Source organism: Gossypium hirsutum, chromosome D05 (genome assembly GCF_007990345.1).
Source record: "Gossypium hirsutum isolate 1008001.06 chromosome D05, Gossypium_hirsutum_v2.1, whole genome shotgun sequence".
NCBI lineage: Eukaryota > Viridiplantae > Streptophyta > Magnoliopsida > Malvales > Malvaceae > Gossypium > Gossypium hirsutum.
The window spans coordinates 60,666,472-60,694,330 of record NC_053441.1 but is presented as its reverse complement, the minus strand read 5'-3'; the positions used below and the strand labels follow the sequence as shown (position 1 = coordinate 60,694,330).

Below are 27,859 nucleotides of genomic sequence, written 5' to 3'. Positions count from 1 at the left end.
TCATATACTACTAATTAATCAAATGTTAGCTATGATGGATTACCATTTTACAATTATTGATATTTATAATTATAAAAGTTACTATCAATATTTAAATATTTACTCTTTTAAATATGCAATTCGAAAATTTAGAATTAAATTAATCATCAATTAAAAAATATATTTTACTTAAATTGATTTATTTTATTTTTAATATACTTAAATAGAGAAAAGTAATTAAATTTAAATTTAAATAAAATGATTAATTTTTATTTAAATTTATTAATTTTGAAGTAGATTAATATAAAGTGAATTCTAATTTTAAATGTTAATTAATTTATGTTTAAATAAAATAATAAAATTACTTATTTAGAACTATATTTTAATTAAATTTAACTAAATTACTTTTTACATTCTTCAATAGATATACTTTATTAAGTTTGAAATTTTGAAACATATAATTTAAATTTCAGATTTAAATTTATTAATTTTGAAGTAGATTAATTTATTGTAAATTATATTTTTAAATATGAATTAATTTAAGTTTAAATAAATAATAAATTACTTATTTAGATAGCATATTTTGTTAATTTTAAAATTTTAAAGGATATTTAATTCGTTTTTTTCAGTACTTAAAAGGAAGTTCACATATTTATGTCCTTTCATATAAAGGTCCAAGAAGAAATAACACTTTCGTAAACAACGTTTGATTATAGAATATCTCAAATATCTTAATTAAGAATTATTTTTGCATTCTAATTATTTAAAATAATATAATAATGCATATTGCTTTTTACTTGAGAATATCACTGAAATAAAAACTTGTTTAAATTAATAATAAAAATAAAAATCAAGGAGACAAAAAGTAAAAGAAAAATCAAAGAATGTGAATCATATTTTTAATAAAAATATAATTTATTTAGAAAAGAAAGGCACTAAAAATATATTTTCTTTTAATGTCAATATTCAAACCTATATGTACCGTGTAAAATGTCTTATCATCGTGGCATTTAATATTTTTTTATCTATTAAGGTTTGTTAATGCATGTATCAACAAAAATTACTTCTCTATATATAGCTTCGCATTGTTACAATAAGTTCTCCATACCAAGTGATAACGATCTATTGAGCAGTAGGTTGAAGTTTCAGAAATGGCTTTTTGCCTGTTTATAAGTTCATTCCCGATGTGTAGTTTCCCCATACACTCAAAATTGAAAAGCTTCTCATACAATGGGTCAAGCTTTCGTAGGTTAACAGTTTTTGCTGCCTCACAGAGTGCTGTTACAAACAAAACCTCTATTGAAGACGACAGCAAAATTAGACGATCAGCTAATTACCATCGTCCTATTTGGGATTATGATTATGTTCAGTCACTCAGAGATGGTTTTGTACAAGTATATTTCACATTCTTTGTGCATATATATGTGGCAGTTGACACCATTTTTGTTTTTCTTTTCCCTTTTTTCCTAATGAAACTAAATTTGGAGAAAGCTAACAAAAACTTGTTCTGACTTGTGTGCATAGGATGAATCATACAATGAACGAGCAAGCAAATTGCAGGAAGAAGTGAGGGTGATGCTTGGAAATATGGTGGATTCTTTGGAGAAACTTGAGCTTATTGATACCTTACAAAGACTTGGTTTGTCCCATCATTTTGAAGCTGAAATAAACAAAACTTTGAAGAATATAAGTACTGATCGCATCGGTACTGCTGCATGGAAAAAAGACAATTTATATGCTACAGCTCTTAAATTTAGACTGCTTAGACAGCATGGGTATAAGGTGGATCAAGGTAAAAACAAATATTAAAATTTTTATATCTAATTTAATGATACTTAACATTGAATTATTTTCATCCACTAGATGTTTTCACTTGCTTCATGGATGATGTTGGAAACATTAAATCAAGCCTAAATCAAGATTTCAAGGGACTGCTCAACCTGTATGAGGCTTCATACCTCTTATTAGAAGGTGAAACAATGCTGGAGAATGCAAGAGAGTTGGCAGCTAAACTTCTAAAACAATATTTGAAGGAGAACAATGATGATCAATATCTTCGGATGCTTGTGGACCATGCCTTTGAGCTTCCTCTACATTGGAGGCTGCCAAGGTTGGAAGCCAGATGGTTCATAGATGTGTATGAGAAAAACAAGGACAAAAATCCCATTATTTTAGAGCTATATTGGATTACAACATAGTCCAATCGATCCACTTGGAAGATTTTAGATATGCTTCAACGTAAGTATGCCTACTACATACTGGTTCAAAATTAACTCATATATGCTTCAACATAAGTATGATTTTGTTTTTGATTTTTGTTTTTTTTACTTGTATTATTTAGATGGTGGAAGGAACTTGGTCTAGGCGAAAAACTTGGCTTTGCTAGAGATAGGATTATGTCAAACTTTTTATGGAGTGCGGGAATGGTAACTAATCCTCAGGATACGAAAAGTAGAAGAATTCAGACAAAGGTTAATGCTCTGTTAACATGTGTAGATGATGTCTATGATGTTTTTGGCACCTTAGATGAGTTGGAACTCTTCACAGATATTGTTGAGAGGTTTGCCCATATGATTTTATCTACTCTTGATAATTCTTACCAAAGCTTAGTAAGCTTTAATACATATGTTGTGTAATTTCAGATGGGATATAAATGCAATACAGAGACTTCCAAACTTTATGAAGATATATTATCTTGCTCTTTACAATTTCATAAATGAAATCGCTTTTGACATTCTTAAGGAACAAGGGATAGATGTCATTCCCTTCCTCAAGAAACCGGTATTAAACCAATTGCTAGTCTTTCTCTTGCTTTTCTCATTAACCCTATCTCATTTGTGTTACTCATTTAGTGGACAGATCTTTGTAAAGCATATTTGCTGGAGGCAAAATGGTATTACAGTGGATATACGCCAACCCTAAAAGAGTACCTTGATAATGCTTGGATTTCAGTAACGGGTCATGTAATGCTTGCTCATTCCTATTTGGCAACTCATCATATAACGGAAGAGGGATTGCGCAACTTCCAAGAATATTACCCCGATATAATATATCATGCCAACATACTTGCACGATTATTAAATGATTTAGGGACATCATCGGTAAGCAATACATACAATAGTAAACTTTGAAATTTCCATTAATTAATTATTCTAATAGTGATATCTTGCCTTTTTTTCTTTTTTTTTTTGAACTAGTATGAGCTAAAAAGAGGTGATGTTCCTAAATCCATCCAATGTTATATGTACGAAAGTGGAGCATCTGAAGAAGAAGCTCGTGAGCACATATGGAAGTTAATTGACGCAGAATGGAAAAAGATGAATAAAGATCAAATGACTGAATCTCTTTTCTCTCGAAAGTTTTTTGAAAGGGCTATAAGCCATGCTAGAGTGGCATTAATGATATACCAAAAGGACGATGGTTTTGGTATTGAAGGTAACGAATTCGAGGATAAAGTGTTATCATTATTTGTCCACCCAATATTTTTGCCCAAATGAATAAGAACATTGGAATTATTTCCATATTGGGCTAAAAAATTGTTAGATTTTATGTTTTAGTATGGTGTACAATAAATTTATGGTAATGTAAGGACTCTCCTAGTTCATGTTGTTCCCTTTGCTTTTCATGGTTCTTTCTTCTCACCGTATCCTATTTTGTTTGACTCCTTTAAACCTTTGCTTTAAAAAAATAATACCAAATATACCACAAAACCAAAAGAAATTTATTTTTTTATAATGTAATTTTTATTAATTTAGTCTTAGCGTTTAAATTATATTTTAATAAATAATAAAATAATTATATATAATTTTAAATTTTACATAAACTATTAATATTAATTATTTGACATCAACTATTAAAGCAATCGATTTAAGAATAAAAATTAAAGACGTTACAAATTTTGATTATTCATGTGTTAGTTATAAATGATTAGAAAAAAAATGATAATGTAACATCTACCATATGTTAAATGCTATTTTTACAATGTTTAACATGCCATCTATCTGCATAGCATTATTGTTTTTAAAAATATTTTTCCCTAAATTTTAAATTATATTTTTTATCACTCTATCTTTTAAAAAAATCTATTTAGGCTATCTAACTTTAAAAAGTTTACAATTTAATCACTAACTTTTTAAGTGATGGATTCTTTGTTTTGCCATTATGAAATTCTCATATTTCGGTTAGAATTTCTTGATTGGTTGATGTAGTCTATAATAAGTACTTAAATACTTGATGATTTGGATATCAATACTTCAGTAATGAATTCAGATGTCAAATAAATGTGTCACGACACTGCTACACCATCCAATCATTAGAATCTCTAATGATTATGCGACTAAAATTTTTATGTCCTTAATATTCATGCACAAATTTATATTTTTAATAGTTGAATGATCGAACCCAAACTCCTCAAATCATTGAATGGTTATTACTATAAGTTACACATAAAATATGGTAAACTTCTTAACTAAAAAAATAAGTATTTATAAAATAATACAAATGATAAATAACATAATAATAAATAATTGTATTTTTTAATAACTTAACAGTAGCTAATAAAATTGTAGTAGATATATGCTATAGTTGTACATGATAGATATTTGATAGTATAAAAATAAATGATTGATTACTAACTATAATTTTATAACACCAAAGTGTAGTTATACTTTAAGGATTATAATGTAATATTGAATAGATTAATTCATTAAATTGCATGTTTTTAGATTAAAATATTACTATGTTAACTCATAATAATTTATTTATGTCCTTTTAGATGCTAAAAAAGATTTTTGGTAGAAAAGAGATAACACTATGTGATTACAACAACCAACTCATAAATTAAAAGGATTTAGACTCATGACGATCTTCAACCAACAAATCTCAAACCGAAACTGGCGAAACTGCAAATAAACAGAGCAAATACTCCTCTGTATTAGCACATTTAGCCATGTGATCTGCAACCCCATTTTGATTCCTCAGAATATGTCGAACATGAACCTCCCATCTTCGCTGCAATAATTAATGTAATAACCTTAATTCCACTAAGCTACTCATCATTCCAAGCATCCTCAACAACCATACAATCTACAACAATTGAAAATCACCCTCCATAAGAGTTTTCTCTCAGGTCCTTTCAAGCTCACAAACCAACCCTTCCATTACTGATTTCAACTCAACCGAATCATGCAAATGATTCCCCATCATCTCATCCGATGGTCTCCCTTGTTGTCCAGAAATTATATTATGAACTCTATTTATTCAAATTCAATGACACATCTACTGGTTGTATGACTATGTTTTTTCCCCGATCAGTAGAACCCATAATCCTCAGTTTTGATCCATCATCAAACACCCCATGCCCAGCAATAACCTTCACTCCAAATTTGCCATTATTGGGCCTTAGTGCTAACGGACTAGATTTTGGCCTAACACCTATCATTACCCATTTTCCCTTAGCCCAGTTCTTAGCATTGGTATCCATAGATATACTCTTAGTCATTTGGAGCCCTAAAACCCTATTGTCACCTACACCCTTAATTTGTCCCTAATTTCTTTCCTCCAATTCACCGTCAATCTTCCCATCAACATCGCCAAGATTTTCTCCCCTAAGATCTCCAAGCGCCACAAACCGTGAACCCCCAAAAGCACTGTTGGAACAACCGTTCCTCTCCTCCCCTGTGACTCAACTTCTCTCTTTTCATCATTCCACCACCATCTAAGGGCCAAAGGGCTCCTCCTCCACCCTCTATTCAAGCCCCAACTTTTCCATCACCGGGCTAGCAGAATAAGAATCAACCACTGGTGATGTCTTTGGAACTCCCGAACACAAGTCTGGTCCATGCCTATAAAGTCCACACTCAAAGAAAATGTTAGGCAAAGATTCATATTCGACTTGTTAAAGGTAGCCATTGATTCTTACCTTGAACACCAGTGGCTTCCTAAAATCGACACAAACTACCAGTCGCGCGAACCTTCCCCTTCGAGCACAATCCGTGTGCACATCCAACTTAACCACCAATCCAACTGTTTGACCGATCGCCCTAAGAAGACAATTCGAATAATACCCCTCAGGTAATCCTGAAAACTGTATCCAAACAACCTACATTTCAATCCCACTTTGTGATGTTGAGAAATCCAGTGACCATGGCCAAACAGTCAGATATCTTCCAAATATTACTCATGCCCCCCAATTAAGGCCTTGTTGTAGTTATTCTCGTCCTAAAATCTAACCAGGAAGAAATTGTTTTCAAGATCCATGAGTTGAACTGGGCATTTTGGATTCCACAATAAGGTAATCTTGTTCAAAAAGACATTAAATCTAATCCCTCCCCCTAGCAATTTAACAATAATAGTTCAAGCCATTCGACGTCAATATACTCTTTCACCCTATCCGAAAACTTAATCGACGGGATACCTTCAACCATTTCAGTTAACACATCCCCTTCAGTAATGAAATGTGATGTAGAATCACAGCTAAGTTCATAGATAGGACTATATATTACAGAGAACAACCTTTAGGTTCTGTAATGAAATGTGATGTATGGATTCTACATCACATGATGATGAAACATAGTTTTAATACCACTAAATAAATGTTTGAAAAAATGAAGAAAGGTAAGAAAACTAGGATGATCTCTGTCAATTTGATCACTGAGTTTTGCACACAGAATGCTAGCAGAGGTTTTCGAAATCGAAGGTTTGAGGATGACTTGGTAGAATATAATATGGGATTTTTACAAAAATAATACAAAAAATAAAAAATAACCAAAATATTATATTTTTTAATTTTAAAAATAATACAAAAAATAAAAATCAGGAAAAAAAAAGCTGCAGGTGATGTGACAGCCCACTGATAGGCGGCACTGCCCTTATAATGGTCCCCATTCGGCTGGTGGGTGGGGGAAGAGAAGGAGAGGGAAAGAAGAAGAAAGAAAGAAAGAAAAAGAAAGAAAAGGAGAGGAAAGAAAGAAATAATTTGATAATTTTATATAATTTGACAGCATCTCGTGAAAACGTGTATTAGGGAATTTTATATAATTTGATAATTTTACTAACCATTAATACAATTTATCAATTAATAATTTTACAAATATAATGTTTTTCGCAATTACATTCAACTATTGCGATTAGGGCATGATCGACTTGTATGGCCTGGATTCCTACACCATCCGCACAACTTCGTTTGATTGGCTGTTTCCCGAATATCCATATTGTTATGTATTCTAGTCGAGCAAGGTCGACCTTTTAGTTTGCGACGTAATTTTCTATCTGCTAACAGCTTAAAAGGAGCAAAAGATACGGGCGGCCACTTACGTTCATCTCGGACCGGTGGGAAAACGTGTCTCTAGACGTTGTACATGTTTTCTAATTTGTACACTTCGTCCACATAACTCATCGGATCCAAACGGAGATTCTGACAAGCTACAATAACATGAGCGCATAGATAACGAAGTGCATCAAACACCCCACAGTCGCAAATCCTATTTCGCAAGTGTACACGATATTACCCGCCAACAACACCTTGGGGCAGTCTGTCAAACTCTGTCACGCGAAACCATAAGTTGTCTCGATCGTGACACACTGTGTGCATGGTGTTTGCCCGTGCATTGTCCTTGTTTATTTCTTGAGCTACCTTACTGCACCATACATGGCCTCCCTGCATCTGGCCTGCATAGCTTGCTGCTCGCTTTGGAAATAGTGCCGCCACACGAAAATATGTCTCTCACACAACCGGTGTTACCGACAGATGGCGTGTTCCTTTAAGAACAGAATTTATGCATTCAGCCAGGTTTGACGTCATATGGCCATATCGTAGGCCGCCGTCGTATGCTTGTTCCCACTGTTCGAAACGTATGTCACAAAGGTAGTCCGCCCCTTCTCCGTTAAATGAACGTAAAATTGACAGCATCTCATGAAAACGTGTATTAGGAAATTTTATATAATTTGATAATTTTACTAACCATTAATACAATTTATCAATTAATAATTTTAAAAATAATTTTTTTTGCAATTACATTCAACTATTGCGATTAGGGCATGATCGACTTGTATGGCCTAGATTTCTACACCATCCGCACAACTTCGTTTGACTGGCGGTTTCCCGGATATCCATATTGTTACGTATTCTAGTCGAGCAAGGTCGACCCTTTGGTTTGCGACGTAATTCTCTATCCAGTAACAGCTTAAAAGGAGCAAAAGATATGGGCGGCCACTTACGTTCATCTCGGACCGGTGGGAAAACGTGTCTCTAGACGTTGTATATGTTTTCTAATTTGTACACTTCGTCCACATAACTCATCTAATCCAAATGGAGATTCTGACAAGCTGCAATAACATGAGCGCATGGATAACGAAGTGCATCAAACACCCCACAGTCGCAAGTCCTATTTCGCAAGTGTACACGATATTGCCTGCCAACAACACCTTGGTGCAGTCTGTCAAACTCTGTCACGCGAAACCATAAGTTGTCTCGATCGTGACACTGTGTGCATGTGTTTGCCCGTGCATTGGACTTGTTTATTTCTTGAACTACCTTACTGCAACATACATGGCCTCCCTGCATCTGGCCTGCATAGCTTGCTGCTCGCTTTGGAAATAGCGTCGCCAAATGAAAATATGTCTCTCGCACAACCGGTGTTATTAGCAGATGGCGCGTTCCTTTAATAACAGAATTTATGCATTCAGCCAGGTTTGACGTCATATGGCCATATCGTAGGCCACCGTCGTATGCTGGTGCCCACTGTTCGAAACGTATGTCACAAAGGTAGTCCGCCCATTCTCCGTTAATTGAACGTAAAATTGACAGCATCTTGTGCAAACGTGTATTAGGCAATTTTATATAATTTGATAATTTTACTAACCATTAATACAATTTATCAATTAATAATTTAACAAATATAATTTTTTTTGCAATTACATTCAACTATTGCGATTAGGGCATGATCTACTTGTATGGCCTGGATTCCTACACCATCCGCAAAACTTCGTTTGACTGGCTGTTTGCCGGATGTCCATAATGTTATTTATTTTAGTCGAGCAAGGTCGACCTTTTGGTTTGTGACGTAATTTTCTATCCGCTAACAACTTAAAAGGAGCAGAAGATACGGGCGGCCACTTACGTTCATCTCGGACCGATGAGAAAACGTGTCTCTGGACGTTGTACATGTTTTCTAATTTGTACACTTCGTCCACATAACTCATCGGATCCAAACGGAGATTCTAACAAGCTGCAATAACATGAGCGCATGGATAACGAAGTGCATCAAACACCCCACAGTCGCAAGTCCTATTTCGCAAGTGTACACGATATTACCCGCCAACAACACCTTCGTGCAGTCTGTCAAACTCTGTCACGCGAAACCATAAGTTGTCTCGATCGTGACACACTGTGTGCATGGTGTTTGCTCGTGCATTGGCCTTGGTTATTTCTTGAACTACCTTACTGCACCATACATGGCCTCCCTGCATCTGGCCTGCATAGCTTGCTGCTCCCTTTGGAAATAGCGCCGCCACACGAAAATATGTCTCTCGCACAACCGGTGTTATCGACAGATGGCATGTTCCTTTAATAACAGAATTTATGCATTCAGCCAGGTTTGACGTCATATGGCCATATCGTAGTCCGCCGTCGTATGCTGGTGCCCACTGTTCGAAACGTATGTCACAAAGGTAGCCCGCCCCTTCTCCGTTAATTGAACATAAAATTGACAACATCTTGTGAAAACATGTATTAGGAAATTTTATATAATTTGATAATTTTACTAACCATTAATACAATTTATCAATTAATAATTTTACAAATATAATTTTTTTTGCAATTACATTCAACTATTGCGATTAGGGCATGGTATACTCATATGACCTGGATTCCTACACCATCCGCACAACTTCGTTTCACTGGCTGTTTACCGGATATCCATATTGTTATGTATTCTAGTCGAGCAAGGTCGACCTTTTGCTTTGCGATGTAATTTTCTATCCGCTAACAGCTTAAAAGAAGTAAAAGATACGGGCGGCCACTTACGTTCATCTCGGACCAGTGGGAAAACGTGTCTCTAGACGTTGTACATGTTTTCTAATTTGTACACTTCGTCCACATAATTCATCGGATCCAAACGGAGATTCTGACAAGCTGCAATAACATGAGCGCATGGATAACGAAGTGCATCAAACACCCCACAGTCGCAAGTCCTATTTCGCAAGTGTACACGATATTACCCGCCAACAACACCTTCGTGCAGTCTGTCAAACTCTGTCACGCGAAACCATAAGTTGTCTCGATCGTGACACACTGTGTGCATGGTGTTTGCCCGTGCATTGTCCTTGTTTATTTCTTGAACTACCTTACTGCACCATACATGGCCTCCCTGCATCGTGCCTGCATAGCTTGCTGCTCGCTTTGGAAATAGCGCTGCCACACGAAAATATGTCTCTCGCACAACCGGTGTTATCGACAGATGGCGTGTTCCTTTAATAACAGAATTTATGCATTCAACCAGGTTTCACGTCATATGGCCATATCATAGGCCGTCGTCGTATGCTGGTGCCCACTGTTCGAAACGTATGTCACAAAGGTAGTCCGCCCCTTCTCCGTTAGTTGAACCTAAAATTGACAGCATCTTGTGAAAACGTGTATTAGGCAATTTTATATAATTTGATAATTTTACTAACCATTAATACAATTTATCAATTAATAATTTTACAAATATAATTTTTTTTGCAATTACATTCAACTATTGCGATTAGGGCATGATCTACTTGTATGGCCTAGATTCCTACACCATCCGCACAACTTCGTTTGACTGGCTGTTTTCCAGATATCCATATTGTTATGTATTCTAGTCGAGCAAGGTCGACCTTTTGGTTTGCGACGTAATTTTCTATCCGCTAAAACCTTAAAAAGAGCAAAAGATATGGGCGGCCACTTACGTTCATCTCGGACCGGTGGGAAAACGTGTCTCTAGACGTTGTACATGTTTTCTAATTTGTACACTTCGTCCACATAACTCATCGGATCCAAACGAAGATTCTGACAAGCTGCAATAACATGAGTGCATGGATAACGAAGTGCATCAAACACCCCACAGTCGCAAGTCCTATTTCGCTAGTGTACACGATATTACCCGCCAACAACACCTTGGTGTAGTCTGTCAAACTCTGTCACGCGAAACCATAAGTTGTCTCGATCGTGACACACTGTGTGCATGGTATTTGCTCATGCATTGTCCTTGTTTATTTCTTGAACTACCTTACTGCACCATACATGGCCTCCCTGCATCTGGCCTGCATAGCTTGCTGCTCGCTTTGGAAATAGCGCCGCCACACGAAAATATGTCTCTCGCACAACCGGTGTTATCGACAGATGGCGTGTTCCTTTAATAACAGAATTTATGCATTCAACCAGGTTTGACGTCATATGGCCATATCGTAGGCCGCCGTCGTATGCTGGTGCCCACTGTTCGAAACGTATGTCACAAAGGTAGTCTGCCCCTTCTCCGTTAGTTAAACGTAAAATTGACAGCATCTCGTGAAAACGTGTATTAGGCAATTTTATATAATTTGATAATTTTACTAACCATTAATACAATTTATCAGTTAATAATTTTACAAATATAATTTTTTTACAATTACATTCAACTATTGCGATTAGGGCATGATCTACTTGTATGGCCTGGATTCCTACACCATCCGCACAACTTCGTTTCACTGGCTGTTTGTCGGATATCCATATTGTTATGTATTCTAGTCGAGCAAGGTCGACCTTTTGGTTTGTGACATAATTTTCTATCCGCTAACAGCTTAAAAGGAGAAAAAGATACGGGCGGCCACTTACGTTCATCTCGGACCGGTGGGAAAACGTGTCTCTAGACGTTGTACATGTTTTCTAATTTGTACACTTCGTCCACATAACTCATCGGATCCAAACGGAGATTCTGACAAGCTGCAATAACATGAGCGCATGGATAACGAAGTGCACCAAACACCCCACAGTCGCAAGTCCTATTTCGCAAGTGTACACAATATTACCCGCCAACAACACCTTGGGGCAGTCTGTCAAACTCTGTCACGCGAAACCATAAGTTGTCTCGATCGTGACACACTGTGTGCATGGTGTTTGCCCGTGCATTGTCCTTGTTTATTTCTTGAGCTACCTTACTGCACCATACATGGCCTCCCTGCATCTGGCCTGCATAGCTTGCTGCTCGCTTTGGAAATAGCGCCGCCACACGAAAATATGTCTCTCGCACAACCGGTGTTATCGACAGATGGCGTGTTCCTTTAATAACATAATTTATGCATTCAACCAGGTTTGACGTCATATGGCCATATCGTAGGCCGCCGTCGTATGCTGGTGCCCATTGTTCGAAACGTATGTCACAAAGATAGTCTGCCCCTTCTCTGTTAGTTAAACGTAAAATTGACAGCATCTCGTGAAAACGTGTATTAGGCAATTTTATATAATTTGATAATTTTACTAACCATTAATACAATTTATCAGTTAATAATTTTACAAATATAATTTTTTTTACAATTACATTCAACTATTGCGATTAGGGCATGATCTACTTGTATGGCCTGGATTCCTACACCATCCGCACAACTTCGTTTCACTGGCTGTTTGTCGGATATCCATATTGTTATGTATTCTAGTCGAGCAAGGTCGACCTTTTGGTTTGCGACATAATTTTCTATCCGCTAACAGCTTAAAAGGAGAAAAAGATACGGGCGGCCACTTACGTTCATCTCGGACCGGTGGGAAAACGTGTCTCTAGACGTTGTACATGTTTTCTAATTTGTACACTTCGTCCACATAACTCATCGGATCCAAACGGAGATTCTGACAAGCTGCAATAACATGAGCGCATGGATAACGAAGTGCATCAAACACCCCACAGTCGCAAGTCCTATTTCGCAAGTGTACACGATATTACCCGCCAACAACACCTTGGGGCAGTCTGTCAAACTCTGTCACGCGAAACCATAAGTTGTCTCGATCGTGACACACTGTGTGCATGGTGTTTGCCCGTGCATTGTCCTTGTTTATTTCTTGAGCTACCTTACTGCACCATACATGGCCTCCCTACATCTGGCCTGCATAGCTTGCTGCTCGCTTTGGAAATAGTGCCGCCACACGAAATATGTCTTTCACACAACCGGTGTTATCGACAGATGGCGTGTTCCTTTAAGAACAGAATTTATGCATTCAGCCAGGTTTGACGTCATATGGCCATATCGTAGGCCGCCGTCGTATGCTTGTTCCCACTGTTCGAAACGTATGTCACAAAGGTAGTCTGCCCCCCTTTTCCGTTAATTGAACGTAAAATTGACAGCATCTCGTGAAAACTTGTATTAGGAAATTTTATATAATTTGATAATTTTACTAACCATTAATACAATTTATCAATTAATAATTTTAAAAATATTTTTTTTTGCAATTACATTCAACTATTGCGATTAGGGCATGATCGACTTGTATGGCCTGGATTCCTACACCATCCGCACAACTTCGTTTGACTGGCGGTTTCCCGGATATCCATATTGTTACGTATTCTAGTCGAGCAAGGTCGACCCTTTGGTTTGCGACGTAATTCTCTATCCAGTAACAGCTTAAAAGGAGCAAAAGATACGAGCGGCCACTTACGTTCATCTCGGACTGGTGGGAAAACGTGTCTCTAGACGTTGTATATGTTTTCTAATTTGTACACTTCGTCCACATAACTCATCTAATCCAAACGGAGATTCTGACAAGCTGCAATAACATGAGCGCATGGATAACGAAGTGCATCAAACACCCCACAGTCGCAAGTCCTATTTCGCAACCCGCCAACAACACCTTGGTGCAGTCTGTCAAACTCTGTCACGCGAAACCATAAGTTGTCTCGATCGTGACACTGTGTGCATGTGTTTGCCCGTGTATTGGCCTTGTTTATTTCTTGAACTACCTTACTGCACCATACATGGCCTCCCTGCATCTGGCCTGCATAGCTTGCTGCTCGCTTTGGAAATAGCGTCGCCAAATGAAAATATGTCTCTCGCACAACCGGTGTTATTAGCAGATGGCGCGTTCCTTTAAGAACAGAATTTATGCATTCAGCCAGGTTTGACGTCATATGGCCATATCGTAGGCCGCCGTCGTTTGCTGGTGCCCACTGTTTGAAACGTATGTCACAAAGGTAGTCTGCCCATTCTCCGTTAATACAACGTAAAATTGACAGCATCTTGTGCAAACGTGTATTAGGCAATTTTATATAATTTGATAATTTTACTAACCATTAATACAATTTATCAATTAATAATTTAACAAATATAATTTTTTTTGCAATTACATTCAACTATTGCGATTAGGGCATGATCTACTTGTATGGCCTGGATTCCTACACCATCCGCAAAACTTCGTTTGACTGGCTGTTTGCCGGATGTCCATAATGTTATTTATTCTAGTAGTGCAAGGTCGACCTTTTGGTTTGCGACGTAATTTTCTATCCGCTAACAGCTTAGAAGGAGCAGAAGATACGGGCGGCCACTTACGTTCATCTCAGACCGATGAGAAAACGTGTCTCTAGACGTTGTATATGTTTTCTAATTTGTACACTTCGTCCACATAACTCATCGGATCCAAACGGAGATTCTGACAAGCTGCAATAACCTGAGCGCATGGATAACGAAGTGCATCAAACACCCCACAGTCGCAAGTCCTATTTTGCAAGTGTACACGATATTACCCGCCAACAACACCTTGGTGCAGTCTGTCAAAATCTGTCACGCGAAACCATAAGTTGTCTCGATCGTGACACACTGTGTGCATGGTGTTTGCTCGTGCATTGTCCTTGTTTATTTCTTGAACTACCTTACTGTACCATACATGACCTCCCTGCATCTGGCCTGCATAGCTTGCTGCTCGCTTTGGAAATAGCGCCGCCACAGGAAAATATGTCTCTCGCACAACCGGTGTTATCGACAGATGGCGTGTTCCTTTAATAATAGAATTTATGCATTCAGCCGGGTTTGACGTCATATGGCCATATCGTAGTCCGACGTCGTATGCTGGTGACCACTGTTCGAAACGTATGTCACAAAGGTTGACCGCCCCTTCTCCGTTAATTGAACATAAAATTGACAGCATCTTGTGAAAACGTGTATTAGGCAATTTTATATAATTTGATAATTTTACTAACCATTAATACAATTTATCAATTAATATTTTTACAAATATAATTTTTTTTGCAATTACATTCAACTATTGCGATTAGGGCATGGTCTACTCATATGGCCTGGATTCCTACACCATCCGCACAACTTCGTTTCACTGGCTGTTTGCCGGATATCCATATTGTTATGTATTCTAGTCGAGCAAGGTTGACCTTTTACTTTGCGACGTAATTTTCTATCCGCTAACAGCTTAAAGGAAGCAAAAGATACGGGCGGCCACTTACGTTCATCTCGGACCAGTGGGAAAACGTGTCTCTAGACGTTGTACATGTTTTCTAATTTGTACACTTCGTCCACATAACTCATCGGATCCAAATGGAGATTCTGACAAGCTGCAATAACATGAACGCATGGATAACGAAGTGCATCAAACACCCCACAGTCGCAAGTCCTATTTCGCAAGTGTACACGATATTACCCGCCAACAACACCTTGGTGCAGTCTGTCAAACTCTGTCACGCGAAACCATAAGTTGTCTCGATCGTGACACACTGTGTGCATGGTGTTTGCCCGTGCATTGTCCTTGTTTATTTCTTGAACTACCTTACTGCACCAAACATGGCCTCCCTGCATCTGGCCTGCATAGCTTGCTGCTCGCTTTGGAAATAGTGCTGCCACACGAAAATATGTCTCTCACACAACCAGTGTTATCGACAGATGGCGTGTTCCTTTAATAACAGAATTTATGCATTCAACCAGGTTTGACGTCAGATGGCCATATCGTAGGCCACCGTCGTATGCTGGTGCCCACTGTTCGAAACGTATGTCACAAAGGTAGTCCGCCCCTTCTCCGTTAGTTGAACGTAAAATTGACAGCATCTTGTGAAAACGTGTATTAGGCAATTTTATATAATTTGATAATTTTACTAACCATTAATACAATTTATCAATTAATAATTTTACAAATATAATTTTTTTTGTAATTACATTCAACTATTGCGATTAGGGCATGATCTACTTGTATGGCCTGGATTCCTACACCATCCGCACAACTTCGTTTGACTGGCTGTTTGCCAGATATCCATTTTGTTATGTATTCTAGTCGAGCAAGGTCGACCTTTTGGTTTGCGACGTAATTTTCTATCCACCAACAGCTTAAAAGGAGCAAAAGATACGGGCGGCCACTTACGTTCATCTCAGACCAGTGGGAAAACGTGTCTCTAGACGTTGTACATGTTTTCTAATTTGTACACTTCATCCACATAACTCATCGGATCCAAACGGAGATTCTGACAAGCTGCAATAACATGAGCGCATGGATAACAAAATGCATCAAACACCCCACACTCGCAAGTCCTATTTCGCAAGTGTACACGATATTACCCGCCAACAACACCTTGGTGCAGTCTGTCAAACTCTGTCACGCGAAACCATAAGTTGTCTCGATCGTGACACACTGTGTGCATGGTGTTTGCTCGTGCATTGTCCTTGTTTATTTCTTGAACTACCTTACTGCACCATACGTGGCCTCCCTGCATCTGGCCTGCATAGCTTACTGCTCGCTTTGGAAATAGCGCCGCCACACGAAAATATGTCTCTCGCACAACCGGTGTGATCGACAGATAGCGTGTTCCTTTAATAACAGAATTTATGCATCCAGCCAGGTTTGTCGTCATATGGCCATATCGTAGTCCGCCGTCGTATGCTGGTGCCCACTGTTCGAAACGTATGTCACAAAGGTAGGCCGCCACTTCTCCGTTAATTAAACGTAAAATTGACAGCATCTTGTGAAAACGTGTATTAGGCAATTTTATATAATTTGATAATTTTACTAACCATTAATACAATTTATCAATTAATAATTTTACAAATATAATTTTTTTTGCAATTACATTCAACTATTGCGATTAGGGCATGGTCTACTCGTATGACCTGGATTCCTACACCATCCGCACAACTTCGTTTGACTGGCTGTTTGCCGAATATCCATATTGTTATGTATTCTAGTCGAGCAAGGTCGACTTTTTGGTTTGCGACGTAATTTTCTATCCGCTAACAGCTTAAAAGGAGCAGAAGATACGGGCGGCCACTTACGTTCATCTCAGACCAGTGGGAAAACGTGTCTCTAGACGTTGTACATGTTTTCTAATTTGTACACTTCGTCCACATAACTCATCGGATCCAAACGGAGATTCTGACAAGCTGCAATAACATGAGCGCATGGATAACGAAGTGCATCAAACACCCCACCGTCGCAAGTCCTATTTCGCAAGTGTACACGATATTACCCGCCAACAACACCTTGGTGCAGTCTGTCAAACTCTGTCACGCGAAACCATAAGTTGTCTCGATCGTGACACACTGTGTGCATGGTGTTTGCTCGTCCATTGTCCTTGTTTATTTCTTGAACTACCTTACTGCACCATACGTGGCCTCCCTACATTTGGCCTGCATAGCTTCCTGCTCGTTTTGGAAATAGCGCCGCCACACGAAAATATGTCTCTCGCACAACCGGTGTTATCGACAGATAGCGTGTTCCTTTAATAACAGAATTTATGCATTCAGCCAGGTTTGACGTCATATGGCCATATCGTAGTCCGCCGTCGTATGCTGGTGGCCACTGTTCGAAACGTATGTCACAAAGGTAGTCCGCCCCTTCTCCGTTAATTGAACGTAGAATTGACAGCATCTCGTGAAAACGTGTATTAGGCAATTTTATATAATTTGATAATTTTACTGACCATTAATACAATTTATCAATTAATAATTTTACAAATATAATTTTTTTTGCAATTACATTCAACTATTGCGATTAGGGCATGATCGACTTGTATGGCCTGGATTCCTACACCATCCGCACAACTTCGTTTGACTGGCTGTTTCCCGGATATCCATATTGTTGCGTATTCTAGTCGAGCAAGGTTGACCCTTTGGTTTACGACGTAATTCTCTATCCGGTAACAGCTTAAAAGGAGCAAAAGATACGAGCGGCCACTTACAATCATCTCGGACCGGTGGGAAAACGTGTCTCTAGATGTTGTACATGTTTTCTAATTTGTACACTTCGTCCACATAACTCATCTGATCCAAACGGAGATTCTGACAAGCTGCAATAACATGAACGCATGGATAACGAAGTGCATCAAACACCCCACAGTCGCAAGTCCTATTTCGCAAGTGTACATGATATTGCCCGCCAACAACACCTTGGTGCAGTCTGTCATAATCTGTCACGCGAAACAATAAGTTGTCCCGATCGTGAAACACTGTGTGCATGGTGTTTTCCCGTACAATTGCCTTGTTTATTTCTTGAACTACCTTACTGCACCATACATGGCCTCCCTGCATCTGGCCTGCATAGCTTGCTGCTCGCTTTGGAAATAGCGCCGCCAAACGAAAATATGTCTCTTGCACAATCGGTGTTATCGACAGATGGCTCGTTCCTTTAAGAACAGAATTTATGCATTCAGCCAGGTTTGACGTCATATGGCCATCTCGTAGGCCACCGTCGTATGCTTGTGCCCGACGTTCAAAACGTATGTCACAAAGGTAGTCCGCCCATTCTCCATTAATTGAACGTAAAATTGACAGCATCTCGTGAAAATGTTTATTAGGCAATATCGATGGTGTGTGCGCTACCATAAGTTTCCCTATCGATCAAATGCAACTAGTATACCAGTGCCCCGATCTGAAATAACACAGATATCAGGCTTGGGGCACTCATGCCTCCTTAACCTAGAGAGAAAGAAATCCCAGTCATCAAACGACTCCCCTGGTGTTATTACTAATGCAATTGGAAGAATTCGGCGGCCTCCATTTTATGGCACTGCAAGCAATAGCCGATGAGTATACCTACCAAACATAAAGGTACCGTCAATTTGTACCAATGGCTTGCAGTATGGAAATGCGTCTCGGCATTGCTTAAAGGTCCAAAACAGGCGCTTGAACACTTGGCATCCACGTAGCAATCGGTCATTGTAGTACGCATATTCCGTTTCAAGGTCTATGATGACACCTGGGACATATCTCTCTAGCATTTGACACCACTGCCATATTTCATTATATGAAGCGTCCCACCCACTATGCATCTTCTCCAACGCCTTTTGCTTAGCTATCCAATCCTTGCGGTAAGAGGGCGTGTACCATATTTGGCTACGGATATTGGCAATTAACACCGGTACTGAAGTCCTGAGATCTGCTTTTACTGTGGGCAGTATCAAGCTAGCTAACATAGCTGAATCCATCTTGGGATGATCTTGTGAAACACTTATATACAGAGTACATTAAATAATGCAACATTATATAATAAAAGTATTATTCAGATACCGTCAGTACTGTACCTGTAGTACATGTATGTGGACCTTTGTACTTTTTTATCTCCCACATATCCTTTTCCTTAATGAGGCGTAGATTATTCATGAACATGTGGCGTCTTACACCGCACACTTCACCTCAAACTTATCAGATTTCGATTTAACAACATGGTAGTTTACGCCGTTTTTATACTATGTTGTTTCAAAGCACAAATAAAACTATCCTCGTTGGTAAACTGATTATAAACTTCAAATTCACCCGAATCTAGCCGTGAACTTGTACGATCACGCAACCGGTGTAGTAGATTTAGAAACTCTAACGCATCATCTGCAGATAGATCGACATTATGAATGTGGGCTGGAGGTGAGTATGCTCTAAATCGTGGATTTTTTTCTTCATCTGAACTCCTTTCAGCATCTTCAAGTTCTGTTGGAATAGACTCCGGTTCAAAAAATAAGCCAACTTCTGCACCATCGGGTCCGGGCTCTCGAGGTGGATCCACATCGGAGTCATCTTCTAACCCACAATCATCAGCAGCATACGAGGTCCCTGTTGGATCGCCGGCACCCCTACGGCATAGCGAAAAAAAAATTAAAATCGGTGACCCTAACCATGGATCCATGTGTGAGGAACGAATCGGGGTGATCAAGGTTACGAAATTACCTAACATTTATTCAGAGTAGACATCAACACCTCAACAACAAGTAGTCTGATCTGCTGTCGAACCAAACCGTAATCTATCGTGATCCCGGCCTCTACGTAATCCACCCAGTTAACTACGAACAGAAGGAATCCCCAAAGTAGTTTTAAGAGTTATTTTTCTTTGACGGCTGCTAGACCCAAACAAAGAAAAATGGGATTATATATATATCCTTTTGTTTTAAGGTTTTTAGGAATTAAATAAATATAATAATATTTTAAACTGAAAATTATAATTACATTAATTATAATATAAGTTCGGTAAACCATATACTTATTTGAATTCTTATGCTAACCAAATTCATGTCCTCACTATACGTACAACAACCTTGTACATAATGTGTTGGAAATTTGATTACCGAATTAAATTAATTCTATAATTAATTTAATTCAAGCGACCCCAAAAACAATACCAACTATGGTTTATTCTGTTCATTTCAACTATAGGGTGTGACCCTGTAGATTCCTGTAACGTTAGCAGTAACACTAGAACGATTCTAATGCTACAAACAATGAATGGCATCTAGCAATGCATCATTGCTACCTAAGTCACAAGAGATCATAATTCGACATAACCTTTTTATGATTAACCTTTTATGCAATAATCCTTAAGTCCTTTATCTCTGAATTGGACACAAGTCATGGAATAGTCACACTTGCATTGTCCATTCCATGTTCCTTGATATCTTAAGCAGACTACGATATACAAATAAGTATGACATCTAATATCAACTTATTTGAGCATGGCCATGCATTTTTAGTCTCACTTAATCAAGTGGCCTAAGATATTACTCCTATTATGTAGGAGGGACTTATCCTATATCGACCAACCATATCCCTCTACATAAATTGTGGTATATCCAACATTAGTCTTTATAGAACAATTAGTTACGGTGTACGTTTGACTGTATCAAAATATACAACTCATGATATTGGGATTATGATGATCTCAAGTTTGAGGATCATATAAATATTAATCATTATGAATAATGTCGTGACAATTACATAATAATCCAAGAAACATACTCATAACGGGTCAGTCCAATATGTTGTTCTCTAACACACATATTCATGTAATGATTCTGACCTTCCATATCAATGACAACTCTTTATCATCAATCAACTACATGTTAGTCTTAATGCATTACCGTTGTCCTATCCAACAATAATACTTGACTAAGGAACTTTTAAGAATAATCATATTATTCTCAGGACATTATTATAAAACAGTTTATTTATATACACAGAAAAGAAACTGAAATAATAATGATAACGCCTTATATTAATAAACATGATAAATCAAGTATGTTATTACAACCATCTCATGATTGATCTTTGGGCATACTCTAACAATCTCCCACTAGCACTAAGACCAATCACTTATATATCTAATACCAAGTGACTTAGTGTGACGATCATGCTTCTGCTGTCAAGGGATCAGCAATGTTATCATCTGTAGGTACTCTGCATATCTCTACATCCCCTCGATCGATAATCTCTCGAATAAGATGGTAGTGCCTAAGTATATGTTTGGATCACTGGTGAGATCTAGGTTCTTTAGCTTGTGCAATGGCTCCATTGTTATCACATCGGAGTTCTATAGCATCTGATATGCTAGGCACAACCCCTAGTTCAGTAATGAACTTTTTTATCCAAACCGCTTCTTTTGCTGCCTCACTGGCTGTAATATACTCGGCCTCTGTTGTAGAATCGGCTACTGTACTTTGCTTTGAACTATTCCAGCTCACAGCACCACCATTAAGGCAAAACACAAAACCTGATTGTGATCGAGAATCGTCCTGATCGGTTTGGAAGCTAGCATCAGTGTAACCTTTTACACTTAACTCTTCCTCACCTCCATATATTAGGAAAACATCCTTAGTTCTTCTCAAGTACTTAAGGATATTCTTGACTGTGGTCCAGTGACCTTCACCGGGATCTACTTGGTATCTGCTCGTCATGCTTAAGGCATATGAGACATCTGGACGGGTACATAACATGGCATACATGATAGATCCAATAGCGGAAGCATATGGAATTTTACTCATGCATTCTCTCTCCTGTGGAGTTGAAGGACACATTTCCTTCGAGAGTGAAATACCATGTCTCATAGGTAGGAATCCTCTCTTAGATTCTTCCATACTGAACCTTTTCAATACTTTGTTTATGTATGTACTTTGGCTTAGACCTAGTAGTCGTCTTGATCTATCTCTATAGATCTTTACTCCTAAGATGTAAGTTTCTTTACCCAAGTCCTTCATAGAAAAACAACTTCCTAACCAAGTCTTAATAGACTGCAAGGTAGGTATGTCATTTCCTATGATAAGTACACCATCCACATACAGTACCAACAATGTTATAGTGCTCCCACTAACTTTCTTGTAAACACATGGCTCATCTTCATTTTTGATAAAACCAAACTCTTTGATTGCATCATTAAAATGAATATTCCAACTTCGAGAAGCTTGCTTTAATCCATAAATGGATCTTTGTAGCTTACATACCTTTCTAGCATCCTTTGGATTGACAAAACCTTCAGGTTGTGTCATGTACACATCTTCTTCAAGTTTCCCGTTAAGGAAAGCTGTTTTGACGTCCATCTGCCAAATTTCATAGTCATGAAATGCAGCTATAGCTAGCAAGATCCTGATGGATTTAAACATAGCTACAAGAGAAAAGATTTCATCATAGTCAACACCATGAACTTGGCGAAAACCTTTAGCGACTAATCGCCCCTTGTATGTTTGTACATTACCATCCATGTCGATTTTCTTTTTGAAAACCCACTTGCAACCTATGGGCTTAACCCCTTCGGGTGAGTTAACCAAAGTCCATACTTGATTTTCATACATGGAATCCATCTCAGATCTCATGGCTTCAAGCCATTTCTCAGAGTCTGGGCTCGTCACCGCTTCTTGATAAGTCCTAGGCTCATCTTGATCTATTAGTAGAACGTCACCATGCATTGTAACGAGAAATCCATATCTCTCAGGTGCTTGGTGTTCCCTTAAAGATCTACGTGGTGGTTGTGTTTCTACAGCAATTACTTGTTCCTCAACCCCTTATGGAACTTGTTGTTGTTTTATCTCTGGTTCAGTGGTATTTTGCGATTGTCGAACTTCATCAAGTTCAATCTTTTTCCCACTTCCTTTTCTAGAAACAAATTCTCTCTCTAGGAAGACACTAGTCCGAGCAACAAGTATTTTGTTCTCAGTGGGATTAAAGAAATAATATCCTTTGGTTTCTTTTAGATACCCCACAAAAATACATTTTTTAGATTTGGGTTCAAGCTTAGTAGACGTCTGACGTTTAACATAAGCTTCGCAACCCCAAATTTTCTTAAAAGACATACTGGGACGTTTCCCAGTCTATATCTCATATGGTGTCTTTTGAACCGATTTAGATGGAACACGATTTAGTGTGAAAGCAGTTGTCTCAAGTGCATGTCCCCAAAAGAAAGTCGGCAGATCAGCATGACTCATCATGGATCGAACCATGTCTAACAAAGTTTGATTTCTTCTTTCAGAAACTCCATTCCATTGAGGAGTACCAGGAGGAGTAAGTTGTGAGACAATCCCACATTGCTTCAAAAGATCATCAAACTCTAAGCTCATATACTCCCCACCTCGATCAAATTGAAATGTCTTGATAGTTTTTCCTAGTTGATTTTGTACTTCATTTTTGAATTCCTTAAACTTTTCAAGGGATTCAGACTTATGGCGCATAAGATAGACATAACCATATCTACTGAAATCATCAGTGAAAGTGATGAAGTAATGAAATCCTCCTCTAGCCTATATATTTATTGGCCCACATACATCAGAATGTATTAGGCCCAATAAATCACTAGCTCGTTCACTTTTACCAGTAAAAGGAGACTTAGTCATTTTTCCTAATAAGCAAGATTCACATACTTCAAATTGTTCAAAAATAAATGAATCCAAGAAACCATCTTTATGGAGCTTGGATATGCGTTCCTCACTTATGTGGCCCAAACGACAATGCCCTAGATAAGTTTGATTTGAGTCATTTATTTTTGATCTTTTAGTATTTATGTTGTAGATGGGATTCATTTGATCTAAAACATAGAGGCCATTATTCAATTGTGCCGAACCATAGAAAATATTATTGAGATAAAAGGAACAACAATTATTCTTAATAATTATCTCAAAACCAATTTTATCTAAACAAGAAATTGAAATAATGTTTTTAGTCAAACTGGGCACATAATAACAATCCTCTAAACATAAACCAAGTCCACTAGGCAAAGATAAATTATATGTTCCCACAGTTAATGCAGCAACTTTTGCTCCATTTCCAACTCGTAGGTCCACACCTCCTCTAGCCAAAGTCCTACTCCTTTGCAGTCCCTGTACAGAAGTACAAATGTGAGAACCACAACCAGTATCTAATACCCATGAAGTAGTAGTTGATAAATTAATATTAATAACATAAATACCTGAAGCAGACGTTCCGATTATTTTGGCCTTCTTGACTTCCTCAAGATAGATAGGGCAGTTTCGCTTCCAATGTCCAGTCACACCACAATAAAAACAGTTTCCTTCCTTAGCCACCCCTCCTTTAGGTTTCAATGCAGCTTTTACTTTTCCAGGCTTGGGCCTATCTTTGCCATTGGGCTTTGTCTGAACTTTAGCCTTTCCCTTGCCCTCATTATTACGGACCATCAGTATAGGCTTGGGTCCAACCTTTTTCATGTTGCCTTCAGAAGGTTCATAACATACTGAGCAACTATGGCAGAGTCTTATCAATTTCATTCATATTGAAATTGAGGACAAACTGACTGTAGCTATCCGACAACGATTGCAGAATAACACCAGTGGCCAACTCTTGGCTCAATGGAAACCCAAGCTTAGACAGGCTTTCAATATAGCCAATCATCTTAAGGACATGAGGTCCTACTGGGCTTCCTTCAGCCAGCTTACATTGGAATAAGGCCTTAGAGATATCGAACTTCTCTTGCCGTGCTTGCTCCTGATAAAGTTCTTTCAGGTGCTCAATCATTTCATAAGCAACCATGTCCTCATGTTGCTTCTGAAGCTCAGGATTCATAGTGGCAAGCATAAGACATCCAACGTCTACCATGTCATCGAGATGCTTCCTGTAAGCATCTCTATCAGCCCTCGAGGCATTAGTGTGTGGCTCGTTAGGAACTGGTTGTTCAATGACATATAATTTCCGTTCTTGTTTGAGGACAATCCTCAACTTACGGAACCAGTCAAGAAAATTTAAACCATTCAACTTGTCCTTCTCAAGGACCGATCACAATGATAGTGTATTTGTGTTTGCAGCCATAATATATCTACAATAATGAAATTATGCGTGTGAAAATTTATCAAAATTATATTAATCATTAAAAGGACTTAATTAAATGATGTTTCCACTATTTTACTACAAAACTAATACCCTCATACGTTAGTTTCGGAAAGGCTTTCTCGAAAAGCATTTCAAGTGGGTTAAGGATCCATATTTCACATCCTCTTATGTAACAGCCCGATTCTGGGCCTAGTCGGAACATTGGTTTCAGGACCACAAATCCGACGAGGAAAAATATGATTATCATTATATTTTTATGATCTACAATTTCACGGAAAAAATTTCGTAAAAATTTCGTTCGAAAATTTTGACATTTGGGCACTCAATTTAGTCAAAAGGACTAAATTGTAAAAAGTACAAAAGTTGAGTTCTACATGTTAGAAATATCTAATTGTCATGAAATTATAAATTGGGGGTCCTTATATGGTAATTAAACCATTAGTTAATTGATGGACAAAAAAAGACAAAAGAAATGGGTGAAATAGATTTTTTTATAGGGGCATTTTAGTCATTTGGTAATAAAAAGAATAAAATGGGAAAAAGATGACAAAAATCATCATCTTCTCCATAAGTTGCTGTCAAATTTGAAGAGTCACCATAGCTAGGGTTTCTTCACTTTCTCAAGCTCATAGTAAGTGCATCCTAGCCCCGTTTTTAATGTTCTTCGCATTTTTGGAATCCTCGTAGCTCGGTTTAGCTTATTCTATCAATAATTCATGTTAGGGTTCATATTTGGAAAAATACCCATAGGTGAAATGTGTTTATTTTTCTGTTTTATGGTGGAATATGAAGCTAGAAATTATGTTAAACAACTTTTGCTAAGTGATTTTAAGCAAAAACGAGCAAATCGACATAATCGGTAAAAATATTTATTGTTCATAAGTGTATGTTAGAGTGAGAATTTGATGTTTCCATAGAAGGGAAAAGTGTTCAGCATGTTGTAAAACATAAGAATAAAGTGTGAAATTTAATTTTCGAGCTTGGGACAAAAATGTAATTATGTAAAAGTTTAGGGACAAAATCGTAATTTTATAAAAGTTGAGACGAAGCTTGTTTTAATAAATGTGAATATTAAATAACCTCAATTTTCTGTTATAGATCAAGAAATACGAGAAATCAACCTTAATCGGGGAAAAGAGAAGATTGAGGATTAAATTGCAAAATCTTTACATTTGGCATCGAGGTAAGTTGTATGTAATTAATATTGTTATAATTGTTTTCTTTATATTTTGTGACAATATATGTGAAAGGGTTGATATTATAATGTGTTTTGAATGAATTGTAAATATATTTGGAAAGTAAGAATCTTTGTGGAAATGTCGTAATGCTAAAGATTTGAGTAAGGTATCGATGAACACGTATGTAGTACTGTGTGAAGGCTACTACGTGTATCGATAAGTAATGGTCACATGTGTAGTACTAAGTGAAGGCTACTATGTGTACCAAGAAGCTTTGAGCACGTGTGTAGTACTGTGTGCATGCTACCACGGGTCTCGGTAAACTACGGTCACATGTGTAGTACTAAGTGAAGGCTACTATGTGTACCAAGAAGCTCTGAGCACGTGTGTAGTACTGAGTGAAGGCTACTACGTGAGCCGTAAAACTTGATCACGTGTATAGTACTATGTGAAGGCTACTACGTGTATCGAATGATAAAAATAATATGAGTAGTACTATGTGAAAAGCTCCGAATATTATTTTATATATACCGTCATGATGATGAAATACGAGGAAGTGATCGGAATGTAATAAGTTGTGAAAAGTGATTGAAGTGATGAAATTTGTGTTGTGTTATAAAATAAATGGTTATAGTGCTATGTGAACAAGAGATGTTGGAATAGAATGGACTTGGACAATAACGGTGACGTTAGTTTGAAAAATCAGAAAAAATTGTAGAAATTGAGTTAGTGGTTGAATGAGATATGAAATTAAATATTATTGAGTCTACTTTCATATAAAAGAAACAGAGCAAACAAAAGAGTTGTATATTTTGAGATATTTGAACTTTAGTGAGACAGGGTCGGAATAATTTTGGAATCCCCTGTTCTGTCTTTGGAAAACCACTAAAAATTGTAAAAGAATAGTTATGAGTTATAATTTATATTCTTAGAATCCTTGATGATTTTATTTTCAAATGAAATAAACAAAATTATCATCCAAATTCTGTACAAGAGCCTAAAACAATATCGTAAGGGAGATTTTTTGAAAGAGAATCGGAAAAACTCAAAAAAAAAGTGATTCTTTTACATTTTTATTTTTCTTTTCGAAAATATATATGATAATATAAAAATGAAACATTTTTTACCTTTATCGTTGCTGCCGTCTTCTCCCTCTGTTTTGAAAGACCGACGGATCCTTAGGGATTCGTCGAACGATCGCGACA

General features: G+C 37.5%; 1 pseudogene; it reads left to right on the top strand.

Moving 5' to 3' along the window:
• The first annotated feature begins 1,073 nt into the window (after positions 1 to 1,073).
• Positions 1,074 to 3,592, top strand: LOC107903562 (terpene synthase 10-like; annotated as a pseudogene).
• Positions 3,593 to 27,859: the final 24,267 nt, after the last annotated feature.